The sequence below is a fragment of the Nycticebus coucang genome, chromosome 3 (genome assembly GCF_027406575.1).
Source record: "Nycticebus coucang isolate mNycCou1 chromosome 3, mNycCou1.pri, whole genome shotgun sequence".
NCBI classification, from domain to species: domain Eukaryota; kingdom Metazoa; phylum Chordata; class Mammalia; order Primates; family Lorisidae; genus Nycticebus; species Nycticebus coucang.
This window is the reverse complement of record NC_069782.1, coordinates 56,290,821-56,313,784: the sequence shown is the minus strand read 5'-3', so window position 1 is coordinate 56,313,784 and position 22,964 is coordinate 56,290,821. Positions and strand designations below refer to the sequence as shown.

At 42.8% G+C, this 22,964-nt stretch overlaps 1 pseudogene; it reads right to left on the bottom strand.

Moving 5' to 3' along the window:
* The window catches only part of LOC128580937 (vacuolar protein sorting-associated protein 35-like), a 71,861-nt pseudogene that overhangs the window by 28,450 nt on the left and 20,447 nt on the right, over window positions 1-22,964 (bottom strand).

The window sequence follows — 22,964 nt, the reverse complement described above, 5'->3', positions numbered from 1 at the left end:
AAAGCACCCTGGAGAGAAGCCATGAGAATAACATGAAGATGGGACATTATTTGGGGCAAGCTCTGGTCTTAGAAATCATAAGAGGGTTCATCCTGGAGATAAGCCATATGAACACAATCTATGAGGGACAGTCTATAGTCAAGGGTATCACCTCAGGCAACATGAGGCAGTTCACAGGAGAAAGAAAATAAAGAATATCTTCAGAAATTTTTTTGACATTAGATGATATGTCATATATCTCAGAGAACCTTTATACAAAGATCTGGCCTTAGAAACAACATTCAAATTCAACATGGTATGAATCCATGTCAATGTCACATATGTGGGAAAACCTTCACTTCAACCTCTGGCCTTAGACTGCACAAAGAACTCACACTGGACATAAATCATAAATATTCTACCTTATGAGGAAAGCCTTCAGTCAACCTATGAATCTTAGACAACCTGAGACCATTCACACAATGAGAAAATTAAGAATGTATGCTGAAAGAGGGACTTTTCCTAACAAATGCAATCAGTGTAACCTGATTGTACCCTCAATGAATACCATCGTCAAAGAGCAACAGAGGCTTATTGTACCCTCAATGAATCCCCAAAAATTAAAAAGAGAGACAGAGAAAGAATATCTTCAGAAAATCTTTTGGTGTTAGATAACATGGCATTATCAATGATGGAGTTAAGAACTGTTCAAGAGAATAGATCCATAGCTTTAATATTTATATGCACCAGATACCTTCCACGTTGAAGAAATATTGTAATCACTATGGAAGAATCCTTATTTGTTCTTATTCCTCACATGGCGTGTGTGAATTCGTATGGAGGGGAATTGATATATCTGACAACAATGCGCCATTGATCTTATTATACTTGACACAGGAAACCTTAAACTATAAATGTTATTAATTTTAAGGTATTCGACAAGAACTCTGACTTCAAACACACTAAAAGAACTACAAAAGCACTTGTAGAGAGATACCCACATGTCTGTAATTAAGGTCATAGTTTATTGTTTACTAACAGGGGAAAACACCTGAGGGAACAACTGTTCTGTAGATAAAGGGGTGCAATATTCTAGCAAGCACCAGGCTTGGCATGTACCAGAAAAGTCTGTGATAAGTTGCTAAGACAGGAAATATGGGAAGAAAGTCTTTACAGGGACATTGGATTCTCTCCATATATATCAAACACTTCGAATGAAAGGAGGTATGAAAGGAAATGTCATGAGAAATTCTTTACTCAGAGAACAACATCTCTGACATGTGTGAGCTTTCACATCACATGAAACACTCTTAATTCCACAAAGGAGAAACGTCTTCAGTGATCATGTATTTTTGAAGTAACATCTTAGTTTCTCAAACTAAGGTAATTACCAATCCTAGAATCCATGTGGAAAAATTGTGTGCTAGCTTTCAGGTCAAAGAAGGGGGTTGGGCAAAGCGGTAGACTCTAAAAATACACCTTTAACACAATTTAGCAAATAACTCAGAATTCTGAGAAAATGTCTACTCACTAAAAATGTGGCATATAAATGTTATGATCTGAAAATACTGAATGCAGAATGATGTAAGAAATTACGTTGAACATTTTTTTCAATAAATCATACTTGAGAATGTTGAAGGAATCAAACCTGTGGCAGAAAATTTAATAGTTTGATAAATTTTACAATATGATTTATGTATTTTAATAGTTAGATTGCATGAGCACTCTCTGGTGTTTGGGTAGAGAGTCAGGAGCCCTGATTTCAATAACTTCATCTACACAGCACAGCTTCCCTCTTTCCACGTTCTGAATGAGGGTGGAAGTTTATGTCATAACAATTCACATTTTATTCAGGTTGGTACCTTCATGACACAGACAGGGACACAGGTGGGCTCCTTCACTGATTCCCAGAAGGCAAAACAGCAATATAGAAAAGAGCCTAACCTCTCAGCCAGCACACAAGCCATTCTTCCATTTGAGTCAATGTAGCTTTCCACAAGTGAAGTGAACATTCTGAGAAAGTGTGCATCACTGCTTTGATCCTGAGCTCAGACATATATTGTCTTTGGGCTTGATGCCTGTGGATCAAGCAGCTAAGGTGCCAGCCACATACACCTGAGCTGGTGGGTTCGAATCCAGCCCAGGGCCCACCAAACAACAATGATGGCTGCAAACAAAAAATAGCCAGGCGTTGTGGTGGGCACCTGTAGTCCCAGCTACTTGGGAGGTGGAGGCAGGAGACTCGCTTAAGCCCAAGAGTTGGAGGTTGTGTGAGCTGTGATGCCATGGCACTCTACCCAGGGCAACAGCTTGATGTGCTGTCTCAAAAATAAAAGAAAGAAAGAAAGAAAAAAGAAATATATTTTCTTTCAAATGTATTGCCCTAAAGCTAAAGTAAAAGTTTCCCAAGATACAAAATGGGATGACTGGAGATTTTGACAAATCAGTATAATCCCCAAACAATAGGTCTTCCTGAGGCCAATTAAAGGGACATATCCCTGGGTGAAATTGGTACATCATACTATTTTAAACAAGTCATATGGGAACCAGAGAAACAACCAATAATACCCTTGGCAGCCTAGTCTGAAGGATTTACAGTTTAATTTCATTAATAAAACCTTTAATTTATCCCCACCATGCAGCTGACATTAGCGGTAGTCCTGACACTCACTAAGACAGCAGTTCTCAACCTGTGGGTCACGACCCCTTTGGGGATCAAACTACCCTTTCACAGGGGTCACCTAAATACATCCTGCATATCAGATATTTACATTATGATTCATAACAGTAGCAAAATTACAGTTATGAAGTAGCAACAAAAATAATTTTATGGTTGGGGGTCACCACAACATGAGGAACTGCATTAAAGAGTCACAGCATTAGGAAGGTTGAGACCACTGCCCTAAGATGTACTAATTGTGCTGTAGAAAGGTGTGGACTGTGACAAAGGCTTAGTGGCATGTCCACACTGGGAAAGTATCACACAGCATTCTCCTATTCAACCTCCTCCTGCAGCACTGGGGCTTAGGGTCCAAACAGAGGTAGAAGTGTAATAACTGACCCAGCAAAAAGACCCCTAAAATCCCCTAACTGTCTCATCCTGAGTCCCCACACGTCTCAATCACCCCCCCCCTTGGGTTAATTCCACAAACAGGTTTCAGAATAGAACAAGGAAGTTCCCTGAGTTCCCAAAACTCCTAGCCACAGGTAAAACAATGGTGAAAGCTTACTCAAGCTAAGTTTGTCCTGGTACCAACTGCCACACTGTAGCCAACTCTGTAACTCCACCCCAAGCTAACTGCCACATTCTGCTTCTGTGTTCGCCAGCTTGCCTGCCAATACAGCACAAAAATGGTATAAAAATCAGCCTGCTCCTCATTTTGGGGCTGTTTGCCTTTTGGGCAGTGGTCCCCTGTGCAGGTGTAATAAATTACCACAGTCCCCTGTGCAGGTTTAATAAATCACTATCTGATTTATACCTAAAGTGGGGTCTGAGTTGTTCTTACAGGTGGCAATGAGTACAACATTTCTGGAGGCCCCAGTGAGATTTCCACTCTCGGACCCCCACCTAGGCCTGCTGCTGCCCACTTGCTCCAGAGGAAGGCCTCAGAGAGACATTCCTCTGCCCCTAGAGTACTTGGATGTGTGCAGTCAGGGAATAGATTTCCAAAACTTCTGAAATTGGTGATAAAGCAACAACACCCAGGTAAGTTTGTCTAGTCCCTAGAGGTTTTGGGGGGAAAACCAGACCAGTTGGACTCAACTACACGGTCTGTTTCCAGATGGAGAGGGGGGAGATATCTCTCCTGGTCCTGGGTTTTGTATCTGGCTCACGGGAGTGAGTCCTGAGTCTCTTGGGGTACTCACAGAGGTTAGTCCTCACTGTGTCTTTGTTTTTGTTTTTCTGTCTCTTGGTAAACTCCATCTTCCAGGCCAGTAAGATTGTGTGAAACTTGTCAGTCTTTTCTGTGCCCAATCTGTTAGTTTCTCTTTTTTGGACTCACAGAGTGTAGATCTGTTAGTCTGTCAGCCCTTCCTTTTAGGACTCACAGAAGCTGAGTCTTCATTTTGTCTGCTTTTTCTCTTCTTTGGGCTCACAGAGGGTGAGTCCCTAGTCTGTCAGGTCCTCTTCTTAGGAGTCACAGAGGGTGGGTCTTCAGTTTGTTTGGCTAGCGTGTGTGAGTTGTTTGTCAAATTTGCATTTGCTGTTTCCAATGGTTTGTCAGAATTCCTTTCAAAAATTAGTCAATTTCAAGTTTAGATGTCAACATCTCTATTTTTTTGTTGTCTGTTAACGTGTCAATGTACAATTTGTTTTATCCCCTATGTCTCCCACTGCCCTATAACCCACTTGCAGTTAAAACACTCTCTTTCTGGCAATTAAAGAGTTACTATAAAGTTTAGTAAAATCATTCTTTTTGTTGGTTGCCAAGGAACTGGGGTTGCTATGTTACAAATAGTCTTGAGATAAGGTGCTGTCATTCAGCATAAAACCCAAGATTAATTACTCATTTGGAACTAACAAATAAAAAAACAGTCCTGGGGGCAGGGACAAGATGGCTGACGGAAGCCAGCTTTCCACAGAGGCTCCCGTCCAGAAGGAGAGTTAAAGCACAGAAATTTAGCAAGTAACCTGGTGGATTTGAGCTGCACCAAGAGAGAAGGTTGAAGAATGCACATCAACCCCACAGAGGCAAGCTGCGACCACAAGGATACAAACAAAAGGTACAAAATCCATCACCAAGCGCATGGGAGTCCCCACCCCCATGAGAACAGCTCGGAGTGCCCACAAACAAACTAGCAGAGTTCAAAGGTCCTCCCACCACACTCCATGGGAGAGACCCTCTAAAAACTGGACTACCTCCCCTACGAGGGTGCCATGGCATTCTCCTGCCAGGCATAAAACTGTATAAAACGAGTATATATTCTCTACCTGCAACACTGAGCTCCCAGCACTCCCCTCCACTCTTACTCTGAGGTCTGGAGGCCTGTCCCCCAGGAGTCCAGATTCTTGGGTGATTTCTCAAGGGGTGTGGACAGTGCCTAAACTGCAGCTGGTCAGTGCTGACTCTGGGACATGGGAGCGAGGAGAGGACAGTCAGCTGAGTGGGAACCACACCAGAGCAGCAGTGCCCCGAGGCACAGAACAGCAGCTGTCTTTTAGCAACAATACAGCTCACTCCTGAATATTCTGAAGCCACACCCCCTGTCTCCCTGGGCAACCAGAGGAGGCCGGGCATCGATACCAAGGAACAGATCTGGGATGGAAACGCAGGTGCCATGAGTAAAGGATTTGCCTGAGGCGGTACCGACCTGGGTGGAGCGCAGGGACTAGAAATGCACTCACAGACCCGGGAATTTCCCAAGGCAGGGCTGACCCAGAGGACCACTTTACTGAGCCTAAGACGCACCTGGCCCTCAGAGGATCATCAGCCTATAGACAAAGGAAAGCAGCAGGATAGAACTGACAGGTAACCAAATACAAACCTGTAGGAGCAAAGACAGGGCCTGAGGCTCATGCTCTGGGAATGCAAAACAGCTTCTTTTCTGTAGGGGAATCTAGCAGAAACAGAAACAAACTCCCACAAAGTTGTTCTGTTCTGTTCTGTCAGTAACATCAATCAGGAGAGGGGCTGGAACTGAGTGAACACCTCCCAGACTTCATCAAGTGCCTGAGGTTGTCAGGCCTCACCTCCTCCTGCTAGACAGAGGCAGAGCTCAGAGATAGATTTTCTTGTGATTCAGGCAGGTGCAAGCCACTGGAGTATCTGTTCACTACAGTCAACTGGTTCAGCCAACTGCATGGTTATCAATGACTTGGTGTGACAGAGGTGCAAGGTGGGGAAGGAGGCATCAACCTTCCCAGACTGATCCATTTGCTGGGTGGCTCCTCCTGACTCTATGCAGCAGTGGAGCAAGCCATATCAGAGTAGTCACCAGACCCCTGCGATCCATTTACCAGAGACCTTAAACTCTCCCACCTGAGACAGGTGCTGACTGAGACAATTGATTTGGACCTTTTGAAATGAGCCAATCGCCTGAGGACTATTCAGGTGATGCCCTGGGTGTGTGGTTGTAGGAAGGTTTGATTTTCCTTTGCCAATTGTTGCCTGTGGGGGGCAGGGTAACTTAATTGCTGGTATTTCTCCACAGCTGAGACTTCAACCCAGAGTAACTGTTTCACTAGGATCGAACAGAAACCAGCTGAAAACAAGACAGAACCACTTAGCCCCACCACACCAAACAGATCCCCAGTTTCTCAGGCCATAGCACTCTATGGGTCCTCGACAAAGCTCCAGGAAAAAAATCAAACGGTGTAAAACAATCATGGGGCACAATTAGCGGAAAAACTGTGGTAACATGAATAACCAGAATAGATCAACCCCCTCAAGGAAAGATATGGCAGATGTAACTGAAGATCCCATTCATAAACAACTGGCCGAGACGTCAGAAATCAAATTCAGAATTTGAATTGCAAACAAGATTAATAAAGTGGAGGAAAATTTGGAATTAGAAATTCGAGGAGAAATTCAAAAGTTGTCTCAAGAATTTAACGAATTTAAAGAAAAAACCACCAAAGATTTAGACGCACTGAAGCAAGAATTTGCAGCCCTCAAAGATCTGAAAAATACACTAGAATCCCTCAGTAACAGAGTGGAGCAAGCAGAAGAAAGGATTTCTGACATTGAAGAAAATATGATTGTATATCTGGAAAACACCAGGGATTCTCCTACAAAACTCTTAGAAGTGATCAAGGAATACAGCAGCATCTCAGGTTATAAAATCAACATTCATAAATTGGTAGCCTTTATAAATACCAACAATAGTCAAGCTGAAAAAACACTTAAGGACTCTATCCCATTCACAGTAGTGCCAAAGAAGATGAAATATTTGGGAGTTTATCTAACAAAGGATGTGAAAGATCTCTATAAAGAGAATTACGAAACTCTAAGAAAAGAAATAGCTGAAAATGTTAACAAATGGAAAAATATACCATGCTCATGGCTGGGAAGAATCAACATTGTTAAAATGTCCATACTACCCAAAGCAATATATAATTTTAATGCAATCCCTATTAAAGCTCCACTGTCATACTTTAAAGATCTTGAAAAAACAATACTTCACTTTATATGGAATCAGAAAAAACCTCGAATAGCCAAGACATTACTCAGAAATAAAAACAAAACAGGAGGAATCATGCTACCAGACCTCAGACTATACTACAAATCAATAGTGATCAAAACAGCGTGGTACTGGCACAAAAACAGAGAAGTAGATGTCTGGAACAGAATAGAGAACCAAGAGATGAATCCAGCTACTGATCATTATTTAATCTTTGACAAGCCAATTAAAAACATTCAGTGGGGCTCGGGCCTGTGTCTCAAGCGGCTAAGGCACCAGCCACATACACCTGAGCTGGTGGGTTTGGATACAGCCTGGGCCTACCAAACAACAATGACGGCTATAACCAAAAAATGGTGGGGCATTGCGGCATGTGCCTGTAGTTCCAGATACTTGGGAGGCGGAGGCAGGAGAATTGCTTGAGCCCAGGCGTTGGTGGTTGCTGTGAGCTGTGATGCCACAGCACTCTACCCAGGGCAACAGCATGAGGCTGTGTCTCAAAAAAAAAAAATAATAATAAAATAAATAATAAATAAATAAATAAATAAAAATAGAGATGGGGGTGTTGATCTTGCTCAGGCTGATCTTGCACTCCTGACCTCAAGTGATCATCACACCTTGGCCTCCCAAAGTGCTAAGATTACAGGCATGAGCCACAGCTCCCTGACATTAAAAAGAAAAAAAAAACATTCAGTGGGGAAAAGATTCCCTATTTAACAAATGGTGCTGGGTGAACTGGCTGGCAACCTGCAGAAGACTGAAACTGGACCCACACCTTTCACCATTAACTAAGATAGACTCTCACTGGATTAAAGATTTAAACGTAAGACGTGAAGCTATAAAAATACTAGAAGAGAGTGCAGGGAAAACACTTGAAGAAATCAGTCTGGGCGAGTATTTTATGAGGAGGACCCCCAGGGCAATTGAAGCAGCTTCAAAAATACACTCCTGGGAACTGATCAAACTAAAAAGCTTCTGCACAGCCAAGAACACAGTAAGTAAAGCAAGCAAACAGCCCTCAGAATGGGAGAAGATATTTGCAGGTTGTGTCTCCAACAAAGGTTTAATAACCAGAATCCACAGAGAACTCAAATGTATAAGCAAGAAAAGAACAAGTGATCCCATCCCAGGCTGGGCAAGGGACTTGAAGAGAAACTTCTTGGAAGAAGACAGGTGCACGGCCTAAAGACATATGAAAAAATGCTCATCATCTTTAATCATCAGAGAAATGCAAATCAAAACTACTTTGAGATATCTTTGAACTCCACTAAGATTATCCCATATCACAAAATCCCAAGACCAGAGATGTTGGCATGGATGTGGAGAAAAGGGAACACTTCTACACTGCTGGTGGGAATGCAAATTAATACATTCCCTTTGGAAAGATGTTTGGAGAACACTTAGAGATCTAAAAATAGATCTGCCATTCAATCCCATAATTCCTCTACTAGGCTTATACCCAGAAGACCAAAAATCACATCATAACAAAGATATTTGTACCAGAATGTTTATTGCAGCCCTATTCATAATTGCTAAGTCATGGAAAAAGCCCAAGTGCCCATCGATCCACGAATGGATTAATAAATTGTGGCATATGTACACCATGGAATATTATGCAGCCTTAAAGAAAGATGGAGACTTTACCTCTTTCATGTTTACATGGATGGAGCTGGAACATATTCTTCTTAGTAAAGTATCTTGAGAATGGAAGGAAAAGTATTCAATGTACTCAGCCCTACTATGAAACTAATTTATGTTTTTCACATGAAAGCTGTAACCCAGTTATAACCTAAGAATAGGGGGAAGGGGGAAAGGGAGGGAAGAGAATGGGGAGGTTGGCGGAGGGGGGGTGATTGGTGGGATTACACCTGCGGTGCTTCTTACAAGGGTATATGTGAAACTTAGTAAATGTAGAATGTAAATGTCTTAACACAATAACTGAGAAAAATTCCAGGAAGGCTATATTAACCAGTGTGATGGAAAATGTGTCAAACGGTCTATAAAAACAGTGTATGGTGCACCATGATCGCATTAATGTACACAGCTATGATTTAATAATAATAAAAAAAGTCCTCTTTACCTTTTAAAACAGAAGCACTTGGCATTACTCTGTTTGGCTCTTATTCTGCTGATCCTTGGGCAACCTCTAGGAGAGGGGCAGGCTGTGTCCCTGCGAGGGTAGGCGCCCCCTGGAAACATCCCCAGGTCCACAGAGAACCTGGAGCCCCTCAGGAGACTAGCTGATGATCACTCCTAAATTCCTCTGTAAGTCCACCTCCGGAGGTGAGCCACTTTAACATCTAATTGTAATGTCTGCAGACATCAATATAGTTATTCATGGTATTTTTTGTTGTGCTTATTTGTTGTGAATTGTTAGAAAAATATGTAATTGTTTGTTGAATTCAATTGTTGTAATTTGTGTAGAGCCTCTAAGGGGAAGCCAAAGAGACAGTGATCTCAGTTTGCCAGGCTATTGGCATGTCAAAAACCTTTTTGGAAGCATGAGAAGCCTCAACCCTACTGGCCAGTCAGGGGCTCCCAGAAATGTGTGTTCACACCTATCACCAGAAACACCATCAAAATGAAAGCGGGTGTCCAATCAACCCCCAGAGTGTTTGATCACCCACAGGCCTGTTAAAAACTATATAAAAAAGTGTTCTTGTTCTAGTTTTGAAAATATAACAGTGTCAGAGAAAGTGTGAACTTTTAGACATTGTTTAGGTCATGCCCATGTTTACTGTTATTTTATGTCATTTGTTCAGTGTTTATTAAAGGATTAGTCTCAGCCTGAAACAATCTTGTATTGCACTGAAGAGAGAAAGAAAACAAGTATAAAAGAGTTTTAAAAAGATTCCCTAGAACTCAGCATTCTATGCCTTGAGACACCTAAGTTCTCATTTCTTGTCATTAGAGGTTCTTCTTCTATATTGTTAATATAAATATTTGTCTGTTCTAATTCACTGTTTTCCTGCAACATTATGGTTCCCTGATGAGAGTGCTCCCCAGCACCCTAATTGATGCCATTCCCTAAGAGCCCTCCCATACTAATTACACAGACAGGAGGGCCCCAGCAGGGTGGCAGGAAAGTCCTACGTTGGTCTCTGTGACAGCAGCCCACCAATAGAAAAATTAACATACAAGGGAAGAGCAGGCTCTGACAATGAACCTATTTTGTTAACTCCATCTCTAAAGTAAAAGGTAAAATACAACCCTCTGTGTGTTCCACAACTTCCTTGCCTCTGGAAAATAAAGTTTAACTCACTCCCCCACTGTTTATATAAAATCTTAAGTTAAACACCTAACTCCTTTAACATCACAGACTTTTAGAAAACCTTTACTGAAACTTTGTATATAATTTTCCTTTTCTGAGCTTAGAATTAAAAATAAAAAGAACCAGTAAATAGGTGAGAGAAATGTGTAAAAAACATGAGTATAAAAATATAATTTTAGTAAGGAAGGATAAAAGAAAAAAGAATAATTTTGCAGAAAAGATCTTATGTCATAAATTTGTCCTGAAACAAAACAGGTGTATAGAAAAGTGAAAGGCAAAACGAAGGTTAAAAAGGTCTAAAATATTTGTAAAATGTCTGTGCAAGTTAAAGTTTACATGTAATCCAGTTAACTATGTATTTCCTTTAACTTTCATTGGAAAGATAACGTGTCTATAAGTATTGCTAACCTAACTTCAAACAGAACAGAAATCAGTTACATAGAACTGGGCTAGTTTGTAATGGCTTTTTGTTTAAAATACTGTTAATTCTTTCTATGTTCTGTTTTCCAAAAGTCAAGAAAATAATTTCTGTCTTTTAAGCTATTTATAACTTTTCAAGTATGTACTTATGAGCAAAATCTGAAACATGTATTTTTTCTCTCTCCTTAATTTCTCTAAAATTTAAAAGCCATTTGTAAGTATTTTTAATTCCTGATAATACAGTTATTTGCATAAGTTCAACAAGAATCTGTTTTGTTTTATAGAACATGATGAAAGCACTGGTTAATTTACCAAGGCTTTGTCTGGAATAGCATCTCCAGAGGTGTCCAAACTGCACTAAGGAATTAAGGTTGACTTTAAAAAGCCCTTTGAAAAAAAGAAACTGGCCAGATACCCATCAGTAACATTTCCTGATCTGTGGTAAGTAACGAAGGTCACTTACTGACGGGTCCAGGAATCAAAATATGCTTGGGGACCTCAAGAGAAAAGAAATTTACCCAATGCATACAGGTATCTAATGGCACAGATGAAACCTAGGCTCAAGAAAGTCCAGCCTGAGATTCCTTATAAAAGGTTCCAACAAAGCCAACTTTAAAAAAGAGCCTAGATGGCTAATAATTATTCTTACTGCACTCTATGCAAATAATCAGACCCAGTATATGAAGGTACAGTTTATTTTGACAACTAAGTTATTTTTGCTATATTTTGTCTTTAGCAATGAGAAAAATTGGAGAAAGAAAAATGGTTCAAAGAGAAAAGGCTGTAAACCACCTGTATTAAATCCCAGCCTTGTCTGTAATGTCAACTCATAAAATGAGACATAACTGTTTTACTCATTTAATCTGTTAAATGGGGCTAAGAGACTGGTCAGAGAGTGTAAAATTATATACAGTAGTTGTGCCTAATTCATATACTCTGCCAAGTTTGCTGCTGGCAGAAGCCAAGTAGCCCACTTACCTAGATTTAAAAGATGCCTTTTTCAGTATAAAGCTGGCTCCAGAGAGCCAGAGTCTGTTTGTTTTCCAGTAAAAAAGACCAGATATGGAAACTGCAATCCATAGACATGGGCCAGGTTGCCACAGGGGTTCAAAACACCCATGATTTTTAGAGAAGTGCTGGCTTGTGACCTCCAGCCCAAGACATAAACTGTCTTTTATGACATCTAGAGACAGTCAAAATGCCCTGCTCCAGCCACACAGAGCTGGCTGGTCAATGCACGGCTGAAGCCTGAGGAAACTCCTCGAGGGACTTGTCTTAATTATACTTTTGGACTTTGGGAAAAAGGGGAAATGCCACAAGGAAAAGTAAAGACTTATATGTATATTAGTCTAGTACCACGGTACTATTAAGGCCTGAGTAGAGAACCCAAGAAGAGTCAGAGTCCCTAAGAACTCTGTGCTAAAATATCAGCACTTGCAGAAACAAGCTGATATTGAGACCCTAAATCAACTCCTTAGACATTAGATCGCCAGCAGGTCTGTTAAAAAGTGTGTGAGAGTGTGTAAGTGTGGTGTGACTGAGAAAACTCTGAGGGTGGAGTTAGACCTCCCTTCACAGGGTCTAGGAGAGGGTTAGTTTGCCTCCTACAGCTAAGTGGCAGCTCGAGTAGAAATTGAGGCTGCCCTGGTTAAAAAATGGGTTAGAATTGTATACATGTGAGTGCTTGGAGAATGACTAAGATGGGTGACAATAGGTGGGGCTTTGCCCCACTCCCCCACTCACAGGGTGAAACAAATGTGTGAGTGTCCCTGCTCCAATTTTGTCCCCTGGCTATTCTAATTGAATCAAGGATTTGATTCCCAAAAAGACCAGTGGGGAATGTAGTACCCAGCAAAAGAACCCCTACAGGCCCCTAACTGTCTCAGCCTGAGTCCCTGCACATCTCAAACCCCTCCTTGGGTTAATTCCTCAAACAGGTTTCAGAATAGAACAAGGAAGTTCCCTGAATTCCCAAAAACTCCTAGCCACACATTAAACAATGGTAGAACTTACCCCAACCCCCTAGTAATGGCTAAACAATGGTGGAAAGCTTACTCAAGCAAAATTCCCCAAGCCAAGTTTATCCCCATGCCAGCTGCCACAATGTAACCCCCTGAGCCAACCAGCCCCAGTGACTGTAACCCCACCCTGAGCTACCCACTGAGCTAACCAACCACCACATCTGCTTCTGTGCTCGCCAGCTTGGCTGCCAACACAGCACAAAAATGGTATAAAAGTCAGCCTGCTCCTCACTTTAGGGCCATTTGCCCTTTGGGGCAGCAACCTGCCTGCACAGGTGTAATAAATCACCACGGTCCCCTATGCAGGTGTAATAAATCACCATCTGATTTATACCTGAAGTGGGGTCCGAGTTGTTCTTCCAGGTGGCAAATGAGTACGACACCTGCACCCTGCAGCAGCCCACCCACCTCTTTAGTCTTTCCTCCCCAGGCCTACAGGCCCTCACACTCTTCTCTCCTGGTTCTCTGAGTACAATACCTTGGTCAACTGTAGTCTGAAAGTCTTAAATCGAAAATTCAAAAAAAAAATTCCTAAGTTTCAAATTGTGCACCATTATGAGTAACACTAATCATTCCTTTGTCCAGCATATTCTCACTGTATGGGCTATCCACCTGTAGTAGTTACTGTCAAGGCCAACTTCCCCTTCACCATCCGAAGGTTCACTAAAAATCAGCTGGCCAAAGGCACTTTAATAGGGGAAAACACATACAAATTTATTAACATGCATGGGGGCAGAAAATCACAGTGATTACCCCCCACCCACAGCAGCAGTGCGCAGATGGTTATACTCTCCTCCTGTTCTTCTTCTTCTCCTTCCCCTTTTTCTTCTCTCCTCCTCTTCTTCTTCCTCCTCCTCCTCTTTCTTCTTCACAGAGTCTCACTTTGTCACCCCTGGTAGAGTGCAGTGGTGTTACAGCTCACAGTAACCTCCAACTCTTAGGCTTAAGCAATTCTCTCGCCTTTGCCTCCCAAGTAGCTGGGACTACAGGTACTAGCCACAATGCCCAGCTTTTTTTTGTAGAGACGGGGGTCTCACTCTGACTCAGGCTGGTCCTGAACAGAGCTCAGGGCAATCCACCTTCTTGGCCTCCCAGGGTACTAGGATTACAGGTGTGAGCCATCACGATGGGCCACGGTGCCAAAATTCTAATAGGATTAGAAGAATCCCAAGCCCACAGGAAGACTGGGTAAGGAGGGAACAGCTGGGTAGTCATCAGGCATATAGGGTAGTGAGTCATCAACAATGGCCAGTAATGTATTTAGAAAAGGGGAAGGGGGACACAAGTTTCATTCTCACAGAGCAAGCAAGCCAGGTTCCCTAATCTTAACTGCCAATCAGGAATTCAAAGGATTTAGCTCTGCTGGAGGGCTTAGCCCCCGCCACCTGCTGCCTCTTGATGCAGGCAATGACTTTGCCCTGTCAGGGAAACTCCATGTTCATTTCATGTTGGGTGGTCTTGATGAGCCCCCCAGGGATGGCTCCTCTGCCAGCTTTCTCCTGGATTGAAGCGAGGCACCCCACTGAGAGATAAGCCCTGATTTTACCCATTTCCATTCACGCCCAGGCCCACACTGAGTTTGGAGAAATAAGTAGAAACCATGAGCTTCTCCCAGTCAGGTACTGGCGCTGTATCCTACCACTCTAGCTCAGCACCAGAAGGGAAACAGCTCTATACACAAGGAAAATAAGATGTGTTTGGTAAGGGAAGATACATCTTTGTTTGAAAAGGAGTTATAAGAGGTTGACACAATTTTTTTTTTCTTTTTTGAGTCTCACTCCTTTGCCCTGGTCAGAGTGCTGTGGTGTCACAGCTCACAGCAACCTCAGACTCTTGGGCTCAAATGATCCTCTTGCCTCAGCTTCCCACGTCCGGCTAGTTTTTCTCTCTCTTTCTCTCCCTCTCTCTCTCTTTTTTTTTTTTTTTTTTTAGAGACAGGGTTTCACTCTTGCTCAAGCTGGTCTCAAACTCCTGAGCTCAATCAATCCACTTGCTTCAGCCTCCCAGAGTGTGAGGATTACAGGTGTGAACCACTGTGCTGGGAAAACATAATTTTTTTTAAATAGCTGAAAGATTTGAATATATATTTCAGAAAAGAAAAAATATGATGACTAAAAAGTGTATGACAAGATGGTTCATTGGTCATTAGGGAAAGGCAAATTAAAACCACAATAAGATACCACTTCACACACACCAGAACATCTATAATCAAAAAAAAAGAAGACAGCAAGTGCTGGTGAGGACGTGGAAAAAAATAGAATCTTTTTGTATTGTTGGTACAGCCACTTTGGAGAACAGTTTGGTCGTTTCTTAAAAAGTTAGCATATGTGGCTTGGTGCCTGTAACTCAGTGGCTAGGGTGCCAGCCATATACACCAGAGCTGACGGGTTTAAACCCAGCCTGGGCCTGCCAAACAACAATGACAGCTACAACCAAAAAATAGCCAGGCATTGTGGTGGGTGTGTGCCTATAGTCCCAGCTACTTGGGAGGTGGAGGCAAGAGAATCACTTAAGCCCAAGAGTTGGAGCTTGCTGTGAGCTGTGATGCCATAGCACTCCATTGAGAGCAACATAGTGAAACTCTGTCTCAAAAAAAAAAAAAGCATATGAGTACACAAATATAGTTAGAAGGAATAATATCTAGTGTTCAGTAGCATGTAGGGCAAAAATAATTGTTAATGATAATTTACTGCATATTTCAAAATAACAAGAGAAGTGGAAATGGAATGATCCTAACACAAAGAAATGTTAAATAATTGAGGTGTTGGATATTCCAATTATCTTGATTTAATTATTACACACTGTGTGCTTGTATCAAAATATCACATTTGCCTCATAAATATATAAAATCATATATTTACAAAAGTTAAAAATTAGAAGTTAAGCATAAAATCATACAACTCAATAGTTCACTCCTAGGTATCTGCCCAGGAGAAATAAAAGTGCACGGTCATACAAAGACCGATATCCAAATATTGATAGAAGCTTTATTCACAACAACCAAAAAATGGAAACAATGCACATATTCATGAACTGGTGAGTGGATAAATAAAATGTAGCATACCCATACTGGGGAATACTCAGCAGTAAAAAGAAATAAATTATTGATACAAGCTACAAGAGGAATGAACTCAGAAATATTAGGCTAAGTAAGCCCAGGTAATGTTCTATTTTTAGTAGGGATGGGATCTTGCTCTTGCTCAGGCTGTTCTCAGAACTCCTGATTTCACATGATGCTCCCAGAGTGCTAGGGTTACAGGTGTGAACCACCACACCCAGCCATAATGGGGTGGGGGGTGTTTGTCTGGTTTTGTTTGTTTGTTTGTGACAGATTGAGTCTCACTCAGTTGCCCTGGGGTACAGTGCCAAGGCAGCATAGATCACAGCAAACTCGAACTCCAGGGCTCAAGCGATTCTCTTGCCTCAGCCTCCTGAGTAGCTGAGACTATAGGCATCCACCACAACTGCCAGCTGGGCATCGCTCTTACTCAGGCTGGTCTTAAACTCCTGAGCTCAGGCGATCCACCTGCCTCAGCCTCCCAGAATGCTGGAATTACAAGTGTAATTACAAGGCACTGTGCCCGGCCTGTTTTTAAAAATCCCATCTCCCTGGGTGGTGCCTGTAGCTCAGTGAGTAGGGCGCTGACCCCAAATACCCAGGGTGGCAGTTTCAAACCCAGCCCCAGCCAAACTGCAACAAAAAAATAGCCAGGCATTGTGGTGGGCGCCTGTAGTCCCAGCTACTCAGGAGGCTGAAGCAAGAGAATTGCCTACGCCCAAGAGCTGGAGGTTGCTGTGAGCTGTGATAACACAGCACTCTACTGAGGGTGACAGAGTGAGACTCTGTCTCTAATTAAAAAAAAAAGAATCCCATCTTTTGGAAGAAGGCATTATAAAAGTACCTTCTTACTGTAGCAGACATTAAATGCTCTGTCTCTAGTGTGAAGGACATGTAAATTCCTAAATGGCAGAATTAGAAGGGCTATTATAAGGGGTATTAGAATTCTCTTTGTTTAAGTTTACAAAAATCCAGCTCAAAAATGCTTTAATCAACAGAACAGTATCAATTATTTCATACAACTGAAAAGTTCAGAGGCATGTTCGATTTCAGGCACAGCTGTACTCAGGGACTCAACTCATATCCCTAGAACTTCCTCTGTTTCCTTCTCTCCTTTTCTGTCAGCTCAGTTTCCCTTTCATATCAGCTTCCACATCCTCTCCACAGATGGCCCCAGAAAGCACTCCCAGGACAGCAACCCCAAGAGAACAAGAGCTCCTCTTTCCCTGTAGTTTCCATAAACATCCAAAACTGACTCTTATTGACCCAACAGATCACAGTTTTATCCCTGATTCAATTGCCATCCGGGGACACATGCTCACTGAGAGAGAGGACTGGATGCCTCCCAGGCAGAAATAAGAGTTAAAACCATGGCGGCGCCCATAGCTCAGTCAGCAAGGGCGCTGGCCACATACACCTACGGTGGCGGGTTCGAACCCGGCCTGGGTCTGCTGAGCAACAATGACAACTGCAATAAAAAAATAGTCAGATGTTGTGGCAGGCTCCTGTAGTTCCAGCCACTCGGGAGGCTGAGGCAAGAGAATCACTTAAGGCCAAGCGTTTGAGGTTGCTGTGAGCTGTGATGCCACAGCACTCTACCCAGGGCAATAGCTTGAGACTCTGTCTCACAAAGAAAAAAAAAAAGTGTTAAAACCATCCACTATGACCCTGATGCTATAGATAATTGGAAACCTGCCTGCAGAAGAAAGGCACAGAATAGTGGGGATCACATGTTCCCTACTGTCCAGGACACAGGTGGCCAGCACTGTGGGCTGAGTGTGCGACATCTGGGCCATGCCTTTGCAGCACACCTGGCCCTGGGCCACAGACAGCTGGTGGCAGTCCAAGGTAAACCCCCTCCAGACCTCTGTCCATCACCCTTTGCAGTCTCTTGCTCTTTGTTTTTTCAGCCCTCTCGTGTTGTAAAATGTGTCCCTAATGATTCCTAACTTTATTTTGCATGCTGTCAGCTTTTAGGCAAAATCTACTAGGATCTGCAGTTGGCAGTGGTCATGAGGTCTGTCAGGAATTAGTCCAGAGAGAGCAGAGTCTGACAGCAGGTGTACAGGCTGGACGTTTCTCTCCATAAGGAGCAAAATCAGCCAATGCCCCTGCAGTCCCAGTCTAGGGAGAGGAGAAGAGACAACATCTGTTGTACTCAGTGCTACCTCTCCCTCGATTCCCACCCAATTCACTAAAACAGGCATCCTTCCCCATCCCCCAACCAAATGTCTCACCCAGTTACAAGTGCCTCCATCTTGCTGGTCCAGTGAAATCTGTGGTTGTCATACTGCCCTGCCTTGCAGCAGCAGTTGACCTCTTGGACATGCCCATGTGTTCAAAGCACCCCCTTCACAGGCTCTGTGTGTTATGCCCAGGAGTCTCTAAAAGACCACACCAGAGCGGTGCCTGTGGCTCAGTGGGAAAGGTGCCGGCCCCATATACTGAGGGTGTTAAGTTCGAACCCAGTCCCAGTCAAACTGCAACAAAACAATAGCCAGGCATTGTGGCAGGCGCCTGTAGTCCCAGCTACTGGGGAGGCTGAGGCAAGAGAATTGCCTAAGCCCAGGAGTTGGAGGTTGGTGTGAGCTGTGTGATGCCACGGCACTCTACCCAGGGCGATAAAGTGAGACTGTCTCTAAAAAAAAAAAAAAAGAAAGAAAGAAATGGTTGACAAAAATAATTCTGTAATACCTTGTCTCTGATGGAGACATTCCATGTAAGGCTTAAAATCACTGCAGCTCAAATTTATGTTAATTTTACCAAATTTCCACACATATCCTATTCAATCCATTTTATTTCCTGGTAAGTCTCACCAGTTTATTCAACCCTTTTGTTTGTACTAGTGTATAACAGCATTCCATCACCTTTGTGGATATAATTAAAGGCAACAGGTGTGAAAAAAGAATGATAGAACCCAGTTTTATAAAATGTACCAGATAGATATTAAATTTCCCACTTACAAAAACATACCACACAAAAATGCTCCTTTCAAATGCAAAGGATTGGGTGGTGCCTGTGGGTTAGTGAGTAGTGCACTGGCCCCATATACTGAGGGTGGCAGGTTTGAACCCAGCCCCAGCCAAACTGCAACAAAAAAATATCTGGGCATTGTGGCAGGCGCCTGTAGTCCTAGCTACTCTGGAGGCTGAGGCAAGAGAATCGCCTAAGCCCAAGAGCTGGAGGTTGCTCTGAGCTGTGACACCACGGTACTCTACCAAGGGCTACAAAGTGACTCTGTCTCTAAAAAAAAAAAAAAAAAACAAATGCAAGGGATTATACCTAATGGTCCTGAAGCTTCCAAAGGTTTCGTTGTATTTGCATTTAGCTCTCTCTACTGCATGAAAATGGATGTGAGTTGCAGCCTAAGACATTTTTACCTTAGATATAGGGAGGCGTTTCTGATGTAAGCCTAAACTCAGCAATGTGTGTTAAAATTCATGATCCAGCTCCAGATATTATGGATGCATGGACCAGTTGTACACTGCCCAGTGACCTGGAGGGGTGAGCAGCACTTTGAGAACTATCCCAGCCCACATTACCCCAAGCCAGGAAATGCTTGTCTTCAATCACACTCAAGTGTGTACCAAATGTGTGTACTGAACCAGTGTCTGCCGCCCATCCCCTGGACAGCCCCATAGAAAGACCACATCTCCAGATTCCTCCACCCGGCACCTTTCATTCATTTATTTTATGTGGTCTGGAATTCACACCGTCAGAGATAATTCTGCTGGGAGATCCTTCCAGCTGTGTTCTGCTTAAGCTTATGGCCTTCAATTCTCATTATGGAGAGAGTAAATGTAATGGAAGGCCCCTCTGTAATCTAGACTTTGTGTTTATTTATTTTTATTTTTTTGAGAGAGAGTCTTAAGCTGTTGCCCTGAGTGCCATGGTGTCATAGTTCACAGCAACCTCCAACTATTGGGCTCAAGTGATCTTCTTGCATCAGTTTTTTTTTTTTTTTTTCTCTATTTTTAGTACAGACAGAGTCTCGTATTCTGCTCAGGCTGGTCTCAAACTCATGAGCTCAAGCTATATGCCCTCCTTGGACTCCCAGAGTGCTGGGATTACAGACATGAGCCACTGTGCCAAACCTAGACTTTATGTTTAAACCACTTTCATTGTCTATGATGGTACATCTATTCTTTGTGGGTATGTCATGTTCTCAGTGGCTCTAAGAGTTGCATATTAACTGTACTACACCCACTCATCACACCTTCAAAGTAAACTACGATGCCTGATTGTCAAACACCGTCCTCTTTTAGCTGCAAATATCAACCTACAACCCTATCAATGGCCTTTACTGTGGTGTCATAGTTCACTAACCTGCTGACCACCAATGTTAGGGCTTGAGAACCAGTCAGAAGCATGACTTCCAGTGAAGAAGCAATCCTCAGGGCTCTAAGAATCATGGGTTTCCTGAGTGGAGACAGGAAAGGGAGGATAGGGACATCTACACAGAAGGAGGTGTCTCTCACCCAACTCATACCTGCACCATCTTCCTGGATGTGTCCCTTTGTGACTAACCCCGGGTCTTGGAATTTAATGCCATTCAGCACTAGACCTGCCCTGGTTCAGTACTTCTATCCATCAGAGAAGGATATCCCCCCATCTATTAAGGACAGGTAGTTTTTTTGTAAAATACGATAAAAATTTCTAGAAAAACCCGGGCGGCGCCTGTGGCTCAGTGAGTAGGGCGCCGGCCCCATATGCTGAGGGTGGCGGGTTCAAACCCAGCCCCGGCCAAACTGCAACAAAAAAATAGCCGGGCGTTGTGGCGGGCGCCTGTAGTCCCAGCTGCTTGGGAGACTGAGGCTAGAGAATCGCGTGAGCCCAAGAGTTAGAGGTTGCTGTGAGCCGTGTGACGCCACGGCACTCTACCCGAGGGTGGTACAGTGAGACTCCGTCTCTACAAAAAAAAAAAAAAATTTTCTAGAAAAACTCAAACCCCCATTTTTTTTTTGTTTTTGAGACAGAGCCTCACCATGTCAGTAGAGTGCTATGGCATCACAGCTCACAGCAACCTCAAACTCTTGGGCTTAAGTGATTTTCTTGCCTCATCCTCCCAAGTAGCTGGGACTACAGGTGCCCACCACAACACCTGGCTACTTTTTGTTGTCATTGTTGCAGTTGTCATTCTTGTTTAGCTGGCCCAAGCTAGGTTGGAACCCGCCAGCCTCGGTGTATGTGGCTGGCACCATAACCACTGGGCTATGGGTGCTGAGCCTCAAATCCAAATTCTATCATTACATTTAATGGATGTAAAAATTACTCTACCAAATCGGTGTATAAGTTTGTAAATCCTAAGTCAATTTTTAAAAAAAATTTATTTCATTACAGATAGGCAAGAGTTTAACTTGCTTCAATCCATGGATCACACCTGTTAAATAGAGGACTGTATTGCCTCACAAGGCCCAATACAGAATTGGATTTGAAGTTCCATGAGAATTCACAGAGCCCTCTCTAGGACTTCCCAACACTTCCAGTCCCTAAAGCCCTTCTTCAGTTCTCTCCTGGACCCTCTTACCATGGGTCTGCCTTCACAGCACACTAGCATCCTTAATGCTGGGGACCATACCTTGTTCACTTTTATATTTAGTGCCTATTTGGCATACTGTAGGTGCTCAATTATTGTTGAATAAAGAAATTTGTACTAAGAGCACTTTGGTTTTCTTTATTTTTAAAACCTGATCTCTTGGATGGCACCTGTGGCTCAAAGGGGTAGGGTGCTGGCCCCATATGCCGGAGGTGGTGGGTTCAAACCCAGCCCCAGCCAAAAACTGCAATAAACAAATAAGTAAATAAATAAAACCTGATATCTTTACCTCAACCCAGAAAATGAGATACTTTACACCCTATACTGACATTGTTTTACCTCTGACCCATCCTTTCCAACTGAGTTCAAATTCAAGTATTTTTTTTTCTTTAAGTCAGAGTTTCGTTTTGTCGCCCTCTGTAGAGTGCTTTGGCATCACAGCTCACAGCAACCTCAAACACTTGGGCTTAAGTGATTCTCTCGCCTTAGCCTCCCAAGTAGCTGGGACTACAGGTGCCCACCACAGCACCTGGTTATTTTTATTTTTGGTTATAGTTGTCATTGTTGTTTGGCAGGCCCGGGTTGGATTCAAACACACCAGCTCTGGTGTATTTGGCTGGTGCCCTAGCTGCTAAGCTACAGCCGTCGAGTCTCAACTTCAAGTATTCCTGAGTCATGTCTTTTTTACTTTTCCAGCTGCATTTTACAGAACATATAAGTAAAATGTCAACCTTTAACAGGTACTCAAGTTTATAAAGGGTAAATTAAGACCTGCAAACAACAGAAAGGGGCTTGTTGGAACAAGAGCACAGAAGGCTTAGCATGACACATTTTTTTTTTTTTTTTTTTTTTTTTCAGTTTTTGGCTGGGGCTGGGTTTGAACCTGCCACCTCCGGCATATAGGGCCAGCGCCCTAATCCTTTGAACCACAGGTGCCGCCCCTGTATGACACATTTTAATGGTAGTAATTTTATCACTTTGGAAACATTTATTCACATAAACTTACAGGGGTATCCAACATGAGCCACATGCTGATTTTATAAGGACTTTTTTTTTTTTTTTTTGCTTATCTGTGGTGTTGGATATCATGAAAAGTATGCAGACCTTTTTTTGGCTAATCAGGTTTCCCTGGTTTTTGTGTTTTTACTGGCCCAAGAAAATTCTTCTTCCAACATTCAGCAGACGAGAAAAAAGCCTGGACACCCCCGACGTCTAGCAAGTGCTAGGCATTTAGTAATGGGAGCACAGGTGGTGAGGAGGTGTTAAGTGATCTAGTTATTTGAAAATGTCTATAAATTCTGTGCTACTTCTTCCTTCAAGTAGTGGAACAAATCCCCTGACCTTTGCGTATAGATTTGACTTAGTGATTCCCTTCTAATAATATAAGGCCAAAATGATAGTGTTGCTTCCAAGGTTATGTCTTAAAAAGCATTGTGGTTTCCTTCTTCCTCTCTTTGAGATCACTCACTCTAGGGAAGCAACTGCCGCGTTGTGAGGACACTCAAGCCACTCCAGGAAAAGGCCTTTGAGGAGAGGAGCTGAGGCCTCCAGCCGACA